Source organism: Larus michahellis, chromosome 2 (genome assembly GCF_964199755.1).
Source record: "Larus michahellis chromosome 2, bLarMic1.1, whole genome shotgun sequence".
NCBI classification, from domain to species: Eukaryota; Metazoa; Chordata; class Aves; order Charadriiformes; family Laridae; genus Larus; species Larus michahellis.
In genome coordinates, this window is record NC_133897.1 from 120118308 (window position 1) to 120135930 (window position 17623).

General features: G+C 42.4%; 1 protein-coding gene across 5 annotated transcripts in view; it reads right to left on the reverse strand.

Annotated features, from left to right (window-relative positions):
- The window catches only part of CHST9 (carbohydrate sulfotransferase 9), a 99582-nt gene extending 93138 nt beyond the window's left edge, over positions 1–6444 (reverse strand). For 2 of the 5 annotated variants that reach the window (XM_074576887.1, XM_074576891.1), the window contains exons 1-4: positions 6209–6444; positions 5358–5405; positions 5135–5247; positions 712–771 (exon numbers count right to left, since the gene is read on the reverse strand). The gene's annotated coding sequence lies outside the window, so the exon portion shown is untranslated. Of the gene's footprint in view, positions 1–711; positions 772–1455; positions 1560–5134; positions 5248–5357; positions 5406–6208 lie in introns of all 5 variants that reach the window. The other 3 variants (XM_074576888.1, XM_074576892.1, XM_074576889.1) reach the window with 3 other exon arrangements.
- Between the last annotated feature and the right edge of the window lie 11179 nt (positions 6445–17623).

Consider the following 17623-nt stretch of genomic DNA (forward strand, 5'->3'; position numbering starts at 1 on the left):
AAAAGATTTCAAGAACAGAACTATGTTCAGAAGTTTACAGAATTTTTCCCAATTCTATGCCATTAAAACTATACACTTCTCTGAAGCCCAAACTTGCCTGCAGAAACTGTAAACCAGAGTTTAAATATTAATCATTTTGTATGTAATTGTACTGTAGAAGACAGATAGCTAGACATTAACAGAATGTAAGTGTTCTGTCTGAAGTCTTTTTTGTATGGATCATGAAGTATCTGGTTTGAACCCGAAACACGGAAGGAAGGGGAGTCGGTGCTTTATTCCGTCTAGTTCTCTCTGCCTTGATTCTGCAGAGGTGGAGCTTACTCTTACATACATGCACCTGTTTGCAGCTATCGTGACGATGCACAGGACTGGAAGAAAGCAGTGAAGACAGGGCAAAAAGGAAGAAAACGCTTGGGAAATTCTCTGGGAAATATCTTTTGCAAGGCTGTGGGCAGCGGAGCCTCCTTTCAGCCAGCTCTTCGTTAGCTCTTATCACTTACAGTGCCCTCAGCATTCTCAGACTTGCCGTCTTCCTTATCTACCCTAAAAGGTGTACTTAGGTCTTTGCTCCCAGTCTTTGCACCTAACTTCAGTCCTGCAGCAAATGCACTGTTTGCATGTCTTCAAAAATCACTCTGCTGGCGAGACAGAAGCTTCCCAGCGTAAGCAATGCTTCAAGAACCATTAGTCAAAGGACCAACGAATACAAACCTCTTCTGTTTTCCCCCAAACAAAAGCTGTGTTGTTCACGTAACAGGACATTGACAGCATCTGGATTAGAAAAAAAAAAAAGAAGCCAAAAAAATAAGGCATGAAGGTCTGAATGAGTATCTTTGAAAGAAATGAAACAATTTGCAGGTACTAGAAAGCAGGAATCAGTTTCTTTTGGAAAAGTTGTTTGGAATTCGTGACTTTCTTATAATAAAAAAAAAGCAAGCAATCCAGACACACACAATGAATGGTGGCATGCTTCCAAATAGGCCCACTTCTGTGGTTTTGTTACTTGCTTCCATCTCTGACTACACAAAACTCTCTCCTTTTCAGCCCTCCTTTCTGACAACCAATGTCCTTGAATGGGCAAGAAAAGCTGTCTCAGGCCACATGCATGATGCTGAAAGCAAAGGATCTCACAGCGCATCTCCATGAACGTTCCATCACGTGTAGGCTGGCACTGCTGCTCTCTCCAGCCACTTGCTGTCCTCAACCCTGACTGCCCAGCTCTTCCCACCACCAGGAGGGCTTACACACCTGCCCAATAACACTCAGACAGCTCATCCAATTAAAAACTGCTCCAGAAAGAGGAAGCAGGGACCTTACTGCCAAAGGAAGTCAGAAAACACTGTTTTTACCAAACTACGGCCCACAAAATATATACCCAAGGAATAGTGCCACTGGTTTTTCCTTTAGCAATACTAGCCATCGCATGCATCCATGACGCAGGGTGGCATAGCTGACCTTGTTTGGGCTGACCTTGCCCAAACACCACCATGGTTTCACACAGCTCCATCACCACCTTTTGGATGCACAGCAAAATCAGGAGCTCTTCCAAGCAATTTAATCTGTAAATAAGAAATGAGATGTTTTTTCTACTAGGCTAGTCTCAGTTTTGAGTGGATAGAAGTTCAAGGCACCTTTTTTTTTTTAAAAAAAAAACTACCAAACACACCCTAAAGCCAATTTACTCCACGATCACAGTCACAACTATCTTTGTACCAAGAGTTTTCATGCTGCTTTCAATTAGTCTAGTTTATTTCAATTTAATTTATATGAAACTGTATTCTTTATTTATGTATTGGCTAAGTTTTAAAATTAGTTTTAAACAAGAGTAACATTAGTTTCAATTAAGACTACCTATTTTAGCACAGGTTAGATTCTAAATATATCAAACCCATCCAAAACCTGAAGCTATTCTGCTACCTTATAAGATTTTTAAAGGCCTTTCAGCTTGAATCAGTAGTTTAATTTATTTAACATAGTGATTTGTAACCCACATATGAAAAAATGATAGCAGCATTAAAAAAGTCTGTGTCTATGAGACTTCTAGTAGAACTTGAAAAATGGCCACGCAACACTGACAAATTTGCTCCTTTAGTATTAAAAAGCAACGGTTGTGGATAACACTCTCTAGCATCCTGGCAAAGAGGAAATACCTGCAAATATTCTTTAATCAAGATGAATGCTCTCTTGTGGCTGTGAAGAAAGAGCCAACAAGCAATTACTTTCAACCTAAATATTTTCAAAAGAGATCAGCTGCATCCAAACAGAGGTTCAGCATCCCTAGTTAAGCTGTAAATCTTTCTTTGCCCCTAGTCCCGGGCAACAAGGCTCCACCAGATGATAGCTTGACCATCCTGCTGAATAGGATGCTTGCTACGGGGAAACTACTACAGCCTAAGAAACTGCTGTGTCCCTCTCCCCTATGCTGAACTCAATTCCTTCTTCAGCCCATAGTGACCCATGCATCCCAAAATTTCAAGTCCTTTTGAGTTCTGGAGATAGACTAGTACATATTGCTCTTACCCATCATGGGGAAACAGTTAATCTGGCAGACGAAAACACTACATGCCGTAGATGACAACACAGACCTCTCTGCAGCAAAAATTTAGGAACTTAACAAGTTTATAATTATTCGCTTCTGAGGCCAAATTGTTTAATACCATTATCAAATTTAAGAGTTTCAGGAATACACGTTCCACTAATGCAAAATCCTTACATTTTTCCTGGTTTGTGTTTTGGGTCCAGTTCAGAGAGGCACATTCCCATACAGGGCCAACACAAGCAATTGAAATACCACAGTCACTCGAAAAGGGGAAAGAGTGCATCTCCTGCTTTTGGCATGATTCCTCATTTTAGTACACTGTCCACCTTTCTCTTCCTGGCAAGCAAATATACCTGCAGCTGAAGAGAGGCACCTCCAGCACCCTTCCTGGCTTCTTCCTATTCCAGACCACACAAAACCAGTGGCATTTGGTCACATTTGGTTAACTTAACATTTCCTTGCTACTTTTACCTTCACCATCATCTAGTTCTGAAATCAAAAACATGTACAAGCAAAACATTAGATTGTCTCAAACTACTTTGAAACCCTTGTTTTTAATCCCCGTCCACCTTTTGTCCTCACCCTAAAAAAAAAAAAAAAAGATGATCAAAATCAGTGGTTAGCCAGCCAAATACTTATGAAGAAAGCAGATGCTCTTTATAATAGTCAAAGCATTCACTCTAGTGTGGGTTACCACAAATTCCCACCCACTCAGAATCTCCCTAGACACAACTGAATTAATGAAAGCAAAATAAGAAAAAGGACACAGAAAGCTACTGCAACCACACACATGTGGTTTGTTTTTTTTTTTCCTTCCTTCCTTACCCCTAGAAGCAATACATTTTCTAATGCCTCCAATGGAGTATCACGACAAGAAAGTTTTCCACCGAGGAACGTCCTGCTGGACACTGTCCCAGGCTACTTTCAGCTCAGTCAGCAGGAGGAGGCAAGGATATCTTCTGACTTCAACACTCCCCCTCCTCCCTCACTTTTCATCTGTTACCTTGTGTCCTACTTCACGCGTAGCTGATCCTCTAGGATCACCTTTCCACTGTCCAACATCTCAACTTTCTGGCTTCACAACAGCTAGTGCAAGGCACAGCTCCAGCTCTGAACAATGCTTGCACAGTTCCTCATATCAGGCAGCGTTAGCCTTCGTTCTAGTTTATTGCTAGGAATAAATATACATTATTTGCCGTTTTCTCTCCCCAGCAAGTTACGCTGAGTATTATGGTTGGGTGAAGTCAAAGTCCTTACAGAAATTTGAATTAAGCACATAACCAGACAAAGATAATCAAACTCAGTGCCACCAAGAAAGTTTGTAGAAATAAAGACAGAAGGAAAAAAGCAACAAAGAACCAAACCAAAATTCCCATAATGTAGCCCTTCCTGTCCATAGCAATCTACTGAGGATGTTGGGGTAGCAAAAATGGTTAACAATCTGTCAGACCTCGCTTACAGGGTCTGAATACAGGGCAGGGCAGTAATTAATTTCCCTCTCACACCATGACAGACACCGTTTCAACACCTGGTACCAAAGAGGGAGACACCCAGCATCCAGGCCCCCTGGTACATCAGTCCCGCTGACACCTCAGCAACTTCTTCACCCGATGAGCTGCTTATAAAAAGGTTGTGTTGAAGTGTAAGTGAAGACACCATCTGGCCTGCACAACTTTTATCACCGGCAATAACAGAAGATTACTACCTACCAACCTTGCAAATCATGTTAAGAGAATTTTGTTACAGAGTTCTATAAGACAAAAATAATGAAATATTTTGTATGAAATATGTAGGGATTTCTTTTCGAAGGAGAGCGCTGTGAAAACAAAGTGAGCATCCTTCCCTCACCCACTAAAAATCATGAAACAGTAAAGCCCCTTTAAAAAAATAGAGCTCAAAAATTTAAAATTTCAAAAGCAATCAGGAAATTCCAAACATCAACATCACCAAAGTAACTTCCCACCCAGCCACGTTGCACATATTTAACATTTTTCTAGTTCGCTCTCCCTTGTTACATAGCAGACCACAATGTTGTTATAGCAATTACATTCTGTTATTAACGCACTTTATAGCATACAACACACTATACAAAATTAATGATGTGGCAAAGAAAATATTGTTTGCATTTGATTTGGTCATTTTAATCTGTTGAAGTCACTAGTTCCTTATTATCATTTCAATATATTTCCAAAGAAAAAATTCCTTTTAATGAAGCAATGGATGTAAACAAGATTCATTTTAGTAAAGAAGCATATATTCGCTTTTGATGCCATTAAATCTTTCCATAGGAATTGTACCAAGTGAATGAAAGCACTCCATAGCACCTGCATTGCCTCTGAGAACATGAACAAATACAGCCACTTACCTGGTCCCGCTCCTCAACCATACATCCCAGTGAACTTCAGATCGTATTAGTTTAACCCACACAGCAACCCTCAGCCACTTGTAGGTTAGTTTAAAGCTGCAGTTCTCATTATTATTCTTTATAATGAAACAAACAAAAGCTATCCTTGTGTTAACAATAGATAAATGCAGAGTTGTCCTACCCATAAGCACGTAGGTTAACATACCAGCACCACAAAAAGCTTTACTTACTTAAAGAGAATAGAGAAGACACTCCAGTACTGAAGGTGACGGGTTTGGAACTTCACCAGTTTACCAGAATATTCAATACCAAGGGTTTCATCCTACAGCTGCAGGACACCTCGCTTCAAAAAGGAAAAAGCATTATTATTATTCTTAGCAGCTCCCAGTCCGGACTGGGGGACACTACTGCACCTCAGCAGACAAAGACAGGTTTGGCATGCTTAGCTCTTACCTGCTTGTAGCACTGCCTGAAGTCAGAGAGCAGTCCCATGAAAGTCACCTGGATTTTGGGAAGTTAAACAGAAACAGGGATCACGAGTCAGCAACTTGATGGCTCTCAATCTTCCAGCAGGGTTAGAGGTGGACTTTTCCCCCTTTTAGGATGGGGGAAGATTAGAGAAAGGACTGCATCAAAGCAAGATCTTCCCTTTTTTTCAAATTGGTGAAATTACACGATCTTGTTTATTGACTGCAGTGAACTGGAGTGTTACCAGCATGCCAAGCAGACTTGCAGTCTGCCCCAATCATTCACTCTACTGCTCGAAAACGCACAGGCAACACTAGCTTTTTTTTTTTTATTATTTTATTTTTGGAAACGTGCCCCGAATTCCCTAAGTGTGACGATGGGAGGGGGGATGAGGAGTCAGCAAAAAAGTTGGGTCCTTCTGCGGAGCGCTGCCTGGCTGGGTGCCGCAGCGGGGAGCTCAGCGGCCGCCTCAACTGTTGGGGACGCTCCGGAGCCCGGGACTCCCGGGACAAGCCGCACCCCCCGTTTCCGAGGAGAGGCGACCCTCGGCGGCAGGTCCCCGGGCTGGGACCCACTTACCGCGGACGCACCGAGGCGGAGGAAGCGGGAGCTCGGCCCGAGGGGGCCCCGTCTTCCCGGGGACTGTCCGGGAAAACGTACCGGGCCGGCAGCGCTGCCTCCTCCCGCTCCCGCCGGTGAAACTCCCGGGGCTGGGGCGGTGCCGGCGGGTCGCCGCGACGGGGGAGCCGCTGTTTGCGGGGCCGAGGAGGAAATCCCGCACCAACCCAACCCGCCCGCCGGTGAGAAGCGCCCGCCCCGCCGCCGCCGCCCCTCACCTGCCCGCCGCTCCCGGAAGGAGCCTCTCGCAGCGGCACCGAAACTCAAACTTTTCACCGCAAAACTTCGGGGCCGGGCGGGGCTGGAGAGGGAACCCTCCCTCCCGTTCCAGGTGCCGAGCGGGTGGGTCGGCAGGTAAATGCGGCGTTTGGCGGCCCGCTCGCCCGCCCCCGCCGCCGCTCTGTCTGCGCAGCCCGTGTCATTGCGCGGGGAGCTGCTCTCCCTCCCCGCCCCTGGGAGTAAGCGCTCCGCTAACAGCGTTTGTTTGCTGTTACAGATCCGGGGGTAGGCTCACCCTGTGCTAACAAATAAAGGTATCCCGGGCTGCCGGGTAGAGGCAGCTCACAGCTGGAACTAGGTACTGTAACAGGTAGCGTATAAACTTTATTGTCATCTACGGGGAAACAGGGTGATGGAGAAAAATATTTAATTAGCGCTTCTTAGCACTTCGCATGTGCCTTGCAAACGTTATCAGTTTATTGTGACAACAGACCAGCCGTGTAGGTAAATGACGTTATCTCTCTGTAACGGGCACATGGCTTCGTTTACGTTTCTTCAAGGAAGTCCTTGAAGAAATAGCTCTAGCTCTTGCTAAAACGGGGTAAGAACAGAGGAGTTCTGACTTCCCAGAGCTGTGCTCAAGCCACTTCTATCCGGCTCTCTGCCCTTTAGGCGTTTCGTGCCCTTAGAATTACCCTAGCACGCACTTTTGAAATGCTCCCTGAGCCACTGCCCCATCACTCACTTGTGGCATAAGCCATTTCTTGGAATAGCGGTAACGTAACACTTCGCGTTTTTACAACATCTTTTACCCTAACAGGTCTCAAATCATCTCACACGCTGTTACAACCAGCAAAGCACAACCACCTTCGACATGAAGCTGATCATCGCCAACCAGCTCAAGACGGTGGTTCAGAGCAGACAGTACAGAGCTGTGTGCTGCTCTGATTTCCAGGGGGATTTAACTAAGCAGAGTGTAATTACCCTGACCAGAGCTTAGACGCTGGGGATAACAGGTTCATTGAAATGTGCTCCAGGATCTGAAGCAGCCACAGGCAGCCAAGACCTGTGCGTGGGGCTGTTCCCTATGGATTTCCAATCTAAGCACTAAGCCATCTTGCTCCTGCTTAGTCTGGGTTGTGTGAGTACCTATAGCCTCACCGTGGTGCTATAAATTTTCTCTTTTATCTCACTAAGGATCTCTGTAGTCACAGTTGGTTGCCGAGGCTAGCAGGTCAGAGCAGACCCAGGGAGCAAAGATTTTTCCTTTAAAGCCAACTGTGGATCCACTTTTAAAGTTCTGGTGAGCAAAGACTATCCCTCACACCCGTAGCATGTCTGGCTCCCCAGTAGAAATAAAAGGGGAAGAAGCAAGGAGGGAAGTAGGTTTAAGAGCAGACTATGCCAGTTGTTTGCTGTTTCACTAGTTGGGCACGTTTCCCCTTTTAGACAACCTGGCAGGCACGTAATACTATCATAACCATATGTCCTAACAAAAAATGCAACCTCAGATTTAAATTACAGATCTATTGGTCCATGGTGGCCAGTGAGATTTTAGAGAAAAACAACATGCCTACAGAATTTTAGTTTCCTGAGGTAATATACTTAGAAGGTTGTAAAGAAGGTCACTGAAGCTTCTAAGGATATCCAGATTAACCTTCTGTGTGTTGTAGATTTAATTTCACTCGATAAGAACATGCTGCAAACATATTTCTTCAGATTGATCTACTCAGGCTGCACCCATCAACTGATTTAAGTTATATATAACACTGAAAAGATCAGATGTCTTGATTTTTTTTTTTCAGTTAAAGGAATAAATTAATTACTTTGGGATAAAGCCAAGTCTTGTTTTACAACTTAATAAAAAACCCTGTGCGTTTAGTTTATATAATACTCGTTCCACCACAGGTTCTTCTAGTGCAGAGGGCATATCCCAGCTATGGATTCAAGAATCTTTACAAGATTAAAAATTCAACATGCAGGTGAAATTGGACGCTGGATTAGGAAGCTCATCAACTACGTAAATGTAATCAGCACCTTCTGAAGCCTGACATGTAGTAAAGAAGAAATGAATTACGAAAGGGTGGCGGCAGTCTGTCTGTGTCAGAGGGGTTGGTACGGAGCCAGCGCCTGCATCAGAAAGCCCATTCTTGGCAGGTTTCTGCATGTTTCCTATGACTTCTGGTAGACAAACAGCTCAACGGTTATAGTAGCAGAGTCATCTTCTGAAAGCAGCGAGGCAGTGGCTGATGGTGGTGCCTCCTTGCAGTAGCAGGAGTAGTCAGTGCAGTTGGAGAAGAAAGAATACAGGTCACTAATTGGAACCTGCCAAAAACTACAGGTCAACTTGGTGAAATAAAAACACCTTTACTCTACAGTAAGACCAATTTAGGCGCTTTAAGCACATTTTCTCTGTAGATTTTCAGCTCGGCTTAGCAGCGACAGCCATGGAGGAAATTTTGGTGTGGAGGGTAGGTCACAGTCCCCCATGTTCACAACTGGTTCTCTGTGGACTGATGATGCTCACTGCGTAAGCTTCCTAAATCCCCCAGGGGTGCTTGGACCGTTCCCCCATGAGAGGTGGGACAGAAACCATGTGCTGTGAGCTGGTAGGAAACCCCTTGGTCTTGCTGAACTTTCCACATAGCCCAGGTTTCCACTTGACATTTTTGAAAGTTTTCTGCAAAGCTAGCTCAGCCACCTGTGCAGATATACACATTTCAAGGAATCAGAAGTTGGGATTCTTGTGTCTAAAGAAAATTCAATATAAAAACCATGACTCAAGTAGCAGCTGTGGCAAAACTGTGCGTGTTTGGCCTGATCCTTTTCCGTAGGGGAGGGGAAGGATTAGACCTTCAGAGGGTTTTTTAGATTAGGCAAATTCATTCCAAGTGCCATTATCATTTACTGCAGTGAATTTTGTGACGGGCCACACTGGCACAGTTTCAGCACTGTGTGTTGTATATCAGTATAGAACCGATTAGACAAACTTTTGGTGATTAAAAGCATTTTATCATTATGAAGGTGTCTTTTGCTCTAGGGCATAAACCATTCAGCAAGTAGTTTCATTTTATTTCCTTGAGCTTTTTTAATTTACAGCTAATTAGCTAGGAATACGCCACCTACAACATGCTCCTTTTCTCAGTTTGGAGGCTAAAATTTGCCTCTACTAAGCATTGCTATGGGGCATTTGCTTGTTTCTTTAAAAAAACTGGTAGCAACTTGGTATAAAATTCATTTGCTCAGTAACTGGCGTGCTGGTGTAATTATCAAAGCCTTTCTAAGCAAGTTGTGTGCTCATTCAAAAATATTAGGCAATTCAACCTGTCTGTTGTTCTTCAGCTATTACAAAGTTTCATTTTTAAGCAGTCTCTAAAAAGAAACCCACCTTGACTTAAACACTTCAATGAGTTAACTGTGAAGCTATTTTATTGTAATGGGCTCCCGTCTCAAAAGACAGACAAAAGAAAACAGTAGCTGCAATCTTTTTTTTTCTTTTTTCTTTTTTTTTCTGAAGGTTAAAGCATTATCTTACTCCAATTCTAAAATGTTCTTCAAATGGCAGCTACTACCCTGTCAAGTGCTGCAGGGCTGGAAAATGCCTCAGGATGTCCTGAAAATTGATTTTCTGAAAAAGTGAATTCATTCTGCATTTAAAAAGCTGGTGAGGGCTTCCAGTCATAGGGGTAAATGGGAAGGCTAAGATTAGCTCCCGTTCTCTTACTCCCTCTGCCTAGCGCAGGGTGTATGTATGTTACCATGCTGTTATAGGATACATTTACACCTTAGATAGACGTATATCCAGTTTTGCAGGCTCCATGCATGGAGATTTTCAAGACAGTCTGGATAAAGCCCTGAGGAACCTGGCCCGATCCCATGGCTGAACCAGTCATGTGGTGGAGGTTGGACTACAGGCTCCCTGTGGTCCTATGCTATGTGAGTTATTCTATGCTGTCTTCCTGGACAGCCCATCTGAAAATCAGGAGGTCACACTTTCACCCAAAATGGCTCGTCTCACTCCAAAAATGAGATTTGAAGACTGCTACCCTACCACAGAATCACAGACCTCGAACGAGTGAATGAACGAGGTCCTTAACGAGCATCTGTTGAAACATCGTTTGTAAAACAAGGAGGAAGTTCCTAGGAAAGCCTTCATTACTTCCATGAGAAAATTCCAAAAGAGGTCTGTTTTGCCAGACTTTTTGAATTGTGTTTGTAAAAGCTATGCAACTTTGTAATTTCTAATTTGCCTCGTTCTAGAGAAGGGGAAACATTTATTTTTGTTCTGCCAAATAATGCTTGATTATGGTACCTCCTGGAAAAGAATAGCCTATTGTATTAGAGTGCCTAGCTGGGAAACAGTTTCTTTGGTGTTTCAGTTATTGGTGTCATCGCATTCACACAAAATTAATTGTGAATTTCTTAACTGTTTGATTTAAATTCTTTAAAGGCATTAATAAAGATCTTGAAGGATATATTCTTCGTGCTTGTCTTTCAGTTTTGACTGAAGGGACATAAGCAGATCGTCTTCATCCTTACTGTGGAATCTGTATTTCTCAGCTATGGCTGACTGCTCTTAGGCATTACACAGACTGAAAAAAACCCCACCAAACCCACTCTTAGAGCAGTTTTCCTATCTTTTACATGAATACTAAATGTCAGGAAGACTGAATATTGTGCTTTGGTCTCAGCACATCCCCTGAATGTGAGACAACAAAAATTCTCTTACTCCCAATAGCACTCTTGGTAGCAGAAAGTTCTGCACTGATTCAACATCTGTTGACAAGCTGTCTATATAAATCGACAGAGAAACAAACTGATAAATGAAACTGAGTGTGCCTCCAAACTGCAGTCTGTTGAAACAAGACACCGTACCATTAAATATCTAGTTCCAGTGTTATGGTTCCTTTGCATCCTAAAATACCTGGAATAAAAAGCAGAAATACGGTGACATGACAGTTTGGCAGCTGTCTTGAAGCACAGATAGAGGAGTATTGAATGAAATAAGACAGTATATAGTTCTCTTAGCCAGTGTCGGCATTGTACTACATGTTGAATGTTTGCATTGCTTGTTAGGCCAATGGACATATTTTGAACCCATTCTGACAGCACAGATTCAAACATTGAGCAAATTATGACATTATGGGTTTCATATCTGCCAGAAAAGAAAAGTTACGGGGAAATTCTAGGGCAAATGAGGGTGAAAAGTGGAATAAAGACGAGGCAGACTGACAACTAAACACTGTATAGTAAGAGAGAGACAAGAAAAGAACTACAGATTATTTATTTATTTATTTATTTATTTATTAAAATCTATTGTGGGCATTAACCCCAAATATTTGGTAGTTGTTTAATAATTCACATGTGGCCAAGTGTCAGAACTGTCCTATGCCTTTGCACCTCTGCAAAGTATTATTACAGGGGCAGCCTAAGGAAAACGAGGGCAAATATTCTGTACTGGATGTAGGATGCCTGCTGGCTAGCCTAAGATTTGGAATCCATTTCCTTGTTCATCACGTATTTCCCTTTAGCTAGAAATTGAGATACATATAAAACAAAAGATAGCTTTTGAGGGGCATATCCAAGAGGGGCCTATTATTGCCTGTTTGCTGCCAAAAATATTCTCACAGCTGGGTTTTTAGATGAAGATATTGCAGTAAGACAATGGTGATTGCTCTGGTGGGCCATCTTCTTTTAGCTATAAACTTTTAGTCTAATTACTATGCTAATGTAGCATAGTGTGTTGGCAGTATTTGATGGACTTGACCATCACGTGGTGCTGTTTTACATGAGATCTAGCAGGGTGGATAAAGCAGCACATCTCATTCTCTTTTCCCTCCTCCTAGCCAGATCATTGTTTGCAATTACATGTGCTCCTGGTTATGGGAACACCCTCACATATTAACAGCTCTTAGTTAAGATTGGGAGACAAGATGGATTTGGGAGTCAGCAGCATGCATGGGCAATTAAACTCTGTATCTTCATAATAGCGTAATCAAGCTTTGCAAATGCTAAAGTGCATAACTTTACACAGTAAAAGGAAGAGTAGCCTGGGAAAACTAAATATGCCTCTAACGTTGGACTGTTCAAAGAGGAGGAGATCTGGAGGAGCTGTTTCAGCTCAGGCTGGGAACTCGGCTTGGAGCTATTCTGGAAACAGGGGTGATGGCAGAAAGTTCTCTAGCTGAGGGGAATTCCCTCCTGTCACATACGCGCAGCCATTTTTCCTGCCTTCAGGGTTCGCTGCTGCAAAACGCTGTAGAAGAAAGTGCAAGTGAACGCCATGATGGAGCCCCAGGATCATAAAATCCTAACAAATCTCACAGGTTTCCTGATAATTTCCCTTGGCTCGGCTTAGCTCAGCTCAACTGTATATAAACCATGCGCTCCAGGATTTGGCTTCCTCTCTTTCTAGTAATTAGGTTTCCCAGGAAAGTTTTTCTTTATTTTTAGGAAACTTTTCCTCATAACCAATCTAGCTTTCCCTCATTTATTTCATGCCCTTTTCTTCTTGTTCTTTTCCCAAAGGACACAGAGTGGCTCACTACCTTCTTTGTGGTAACCTGTTACATGGTAAACCATTGCTTCCTACTAAGGAAACCACGACCTAGAGCAAATTGTTTCCTTAATAGGAAGCAATCATTCTTTACCCTCTGTTTGAATTTATAGAATCATAGAACCATAGGGTTGGAAGGGACCTCTGGAGATCATCTAGTCCAACCGTCCTGCAAGGAATTTGTCTCGCTCATGAATTCAGCGTAAGCCAGCCTCTCTCTGTCTCACTGTAACCTGATGAACAAGGTGGTTTTCTTAAGGATGCTTTAAATGACCCATTCTTCTGGACAGGACTTTCTTTAGATTTGTGACTACCTAACTCACCTTTTCCAGATGGTATCATAATTTTCCATCTCTGCATTTTTGGAATTAAATTTAAGAATAGTTGATAAGTAACTTGGGACAGATTATGAACTTCTGCAAATGCACTTGTGCAGTGCTTTCATTGCGAGACTGTTATTCCACATCTGGAGAGGGGAATATGATCTATGACTCCATCCATGAGAGAATCTAAAATAATTTTAGGGTTCATCTTTATATAGGAAAACATCTACGTGCACAATTAAGCGCTTGCTAACAACCAATGGAACTGTAGCATTTTCTCAAGTGCTTTTCTTAATACACACCTGATCTGGGCTTCACAAATGGAATGCTTTTTTATAATTTTTTTTGAGTGTTTTTTTAAAGAATTTGTGCTTGGGAGTTTAATAAAATTTTGGAAATGGAAAAGCTTAAATGGTTTTGTTATTTTGTAATTTTTGGGATTATCTTAATTACTACAGGAAAACAGCTAAAGAATAAACAAAGCAGCCTGTTATTCTTTTGTTTCTTTTACAAGTAAATGCTTTACTTCATAATTACTCCTTAAAAGCTAAATGCTCAGCAGAAAATATATTGTTTAGGAAAGCTTTACAGTCTTCATGGCAAATATTTGACAGTACTTGTAGAAATAAAGCACAGATAAAACTATTTATTGTGTTGTTTATAAACTGCAAGTTCTTGGCCAGTAAAGATTTGAGTGTTTTTATTTGAATGTTAGACAGGAGAAGAAACTCAACAAATGAGGGCCCTGTACGCACTTAGCATCCTTAACGTAATGTTTGTGGGTTGTCATCAACCACATTGTCCAGCTATAGCTGTCTTAAACTATGTTTTGAACATACGTGTTAAGGTCAACACATGTTTAAGTCTACACGCATATGTGATGTTGTATACTCTTTTGATTTATAAATATATCTATATGTTCCTTTGTTTCAGATTCGTGGGCCATCGAAAAAGAGCGGAGTTTGCAGAACCAATTGAAAATTCCGGCAGTGAATTAAAGTAGCAGGACTTTTAGTTTATTCTCCTTAATCTCTTTCACAGACATCAAATTGGTGTTAAGTACACAGTTGCTGCTTGTGTCAGTGTAATAACACCGACTGCCAAACTATGTTTTCAAAAGCAAATTAATTGAAATAGTCAGGATTTTCAGGATCGTCTGCTGTAAAAAAGAATCCCATATGTTAGGTAGCTCACAGGGAAACCATTATTAGCAAATCGCATTGACACCCTGCTGTCAGAGGTCCATACACCACACAGAATCAAATACATTCTCTCACTGCAGTTTGGACTTATTAACCATGAAGTCCAGAGCTCCACAACATGAAACTCAGCTCCTATTGTGTCTGCAGCCTGGGCCACTCCAGAGTTTTCACCTGTGATTGCTCTTCTCACACCCCAGGACCTGCAGAAAATTACTGCCACATCCTTTTTTCCAGGTGGAGTAACCAGCCAGCTGCTGGCTGCCAGCTGTGAAACAACCAATTTTACAGAGGACTGCCCCAAAACCATCAGCAGGGACTAACAAGATGAAGTAGTTCAGGCTCCCACTGGATCACCAGTCTTGCTATCACCACTGCTGGTTTACATGGTGGGAAAGGATGGAGGGGGAGAGGAGAGATGTTTTAATAAAGGAATTAAATTATATTTAGCAAATGAGGTAGGGGGCAGTTTGTCTTCAGATCAGCTTTCCTTTCCACGTGTTTGGAGAAGAGGAGGCTGAGGGGAGACCTCATTGCCCTCTACAACTACCTGAAAGGAAACTGTAGAGAGGCAGGGGTTGGCCTCTTCTCCCAAGGGAATAATGACAGGACCAGAGGAAATGGTATGAAGCTGCGTCAAGGGAGGTTTAGATTAGATATTAGGAAGAATTACTTTACTGAAAGAGTGGTCAGGCACTGGAGCAGCCTGCCCAGGGAGGTGGTGGAGTCACCATCCCTGGAGGTATTTAAGAAACGTGTAGACATGGCTCTTCAGGGCATGCTCTAGTGCCCAAGATTATTGTTTGTGGTGGGGTGTTGTGTGTGGGGTTGTGGGTGTGGAGTTTAGTAGGTGGGTGCTTTTTTTTTTTTTTTTTTTTTTGTGGTTGGACTCGATGATCTCAGAGGTCCCTTCCAACCACTAAGATTCTGTGATTCTGTGTGCAAACAGACTTTTAGTTTTTTAATATAAGGGCAAGGCATCCTCTGTAGAAGGTCAGAGTGAATGAGTTACCAGCGTTTGCTCAGGTCTACTTGTCCCCACTAAGCGTATGCATGGTGCTGTAATACTAGTCTGGGGCTGCAGGCTACAGATATGATTTCCATCCTGCCACCTTACCAGAAAAATGGGGCTTCTCATTTAGCTGCATCAGATCATGGTTTGCAATTGATGGATCAACTTCAAATAAAATGTATGAAATTCACCTTATGACATAAATGTATCTTGTATTCAGCACCTGCCTTCATTATGCTGCATTCTCTAGCAGCTGCCTGTAAAGATTATATTAGAAAAAGAGAGTTCTAAGCCATCAAAGAGGACTGAATGCAATCCTTTAAGAAGATGATGGTAGCATGAAACCTGGTCATTTTCAATAAATGAGTTACAACACCTTTCAGGTATTACACTTGCCCCTGAGCATCCTTTTTCATTTCTGCATTGTTACAAATACACTTTCTGCTTCAGTAAGGTCTTTTTTCCCTCTATCCTAGTGTTAGATTGCCAGAACCACCACCATTACCTCTATCACCACCACCACCAAAAGATGGGATAATTTGACAGGAAAAGCTGCAATATCAACTACGCACAATTTGATGTCTTGACGTGTACAGATAAAATGAGTTCTCCATCCTTTTAATGTATAGTGGCTTTGGGTGAATAGGTAGGTTGAATATTCAGACAGGATGGCTTTCTTCTAGTCCTCAGGCCCACAAAGACTGATGCTTCATAACATAAAATTTTCTCCTAAATGAGAGAATATAATATCCTGTATTCCAGGAATGCACAGTTTTTTCATTTGAGATGATATAAATCACGGATCAGAGCAAGTCAACAAATTTCACATTTCTGATTTCCGCTGCGTACAGTGATCTTGTAAATCAGTGTACACATTTGCAAGTGTTTACACACAGCTATTGCAAAACTTATGGGAAATGTATGTCATGGAAGAAGAAGCTGGGAAATTGAGATGCTGTTGCCAACAAACAGCTTCTAATGGGCACAGGTAACATATTTTGTTCTGGCATGTCCGTGTTCTCCTGCATGAGCATGAGTAACTGTCACGTTAACGCTGCCAAAAACTTTGGGTTGAGAGTCCTGAAGGTAATGGCGGCTGTGTCTCATCGCCCAAGCCAGCACCCTCCTCCATATTCATAGAGGCTGAGTCATTATTTCCACAGAATCTGACGGCCACTGTCATTCCTTGCTGCTTCTCCTTCGAGCACATCTACGTCTTTATCTGTTTCTTCCAGGACTGTTTCTCAGAGGGAGTGTAAGTCCCGGCGATGCTATGATTGTTTAGAAATTCCCTTTAGCTGTTGCCAGTTCCTTGCTCGAGCAGAGAAAGAGCAGCTCCTCAGGCTCTCCCCAACAAGAACGTGGCCAGCCAGGAAGCTGGTGCTAGAAGTCTAGAGCTTCCCACTACGCGTAGCAATCAAATGCTACATGCTTGGAGGAAGTGCAAGGGAAAAGGTATTTTATCTGTAAATAACTAGCCCCGCATTTAGCCATACCTGTGTAAATCTGCAGGGACTCTTCTGAGGTGGATGGGGCAGCTCTAGAGTTACCTCGTTGTGCTGAGCCCCGTGCAAGAAAACAGGTGCATGCTCAGGAGGACAGTGGCTCTATCCGAAGGTTAAGGTACACAAAAACATTTCAGGAGCTTGAGGAAGAAAATTAGTGTGTGGACATGAAAACCTGAGGAAGGAATGAAGAAATTAATTATCAGACCAAGGGGAAAACAAAGATGCATGAAGAAAAACAATTAGTAGTTGAAAATGCTCTTGAGCCCAGTAACCTTGGAGAATGCATTGAGCTAGTAATGGTGGTTGCTGTCACTTAAGGCAATTATTGGGTATCATATAAACCTTTTTTAAAACCAAGACAGAATTGTTTATGTTTTAGGAAGCAGCCATCAATAGTGAAATTAAATATCTGAATGAATGCAGGAGCATGTTCTAATAAAACGTGAAGGAAGTAATCAGGAAAGATTATCAGTCTTGTCAGCCTGATATTTAGCAGTGATAAAAAAAGAAAGCCTGGTGCCAATGTACTTTCCTTTTTGCAAGCTGAGCCTATCTAGCATAATATTAAATGGCAGGGACTCATAAAGAGTTTAAGAGCTTCTCTGCAGGATGGAGCTGAAGACATGCACAAAACTGAGATTTACACTAGATTATTAAAATGGTTTGCTCTTAATGCCAAACCAGAGCATCCCGGGATCAGCAATAACTTCCTGTGATTGCACAGACCAGCATCTAGTCACGCAGCTGACCTGAATAGGAGACTGATGAGTTGCAAAGAAGTGAGGCTTTATACTCTGGCCTAAAGGAAAGCAAGAC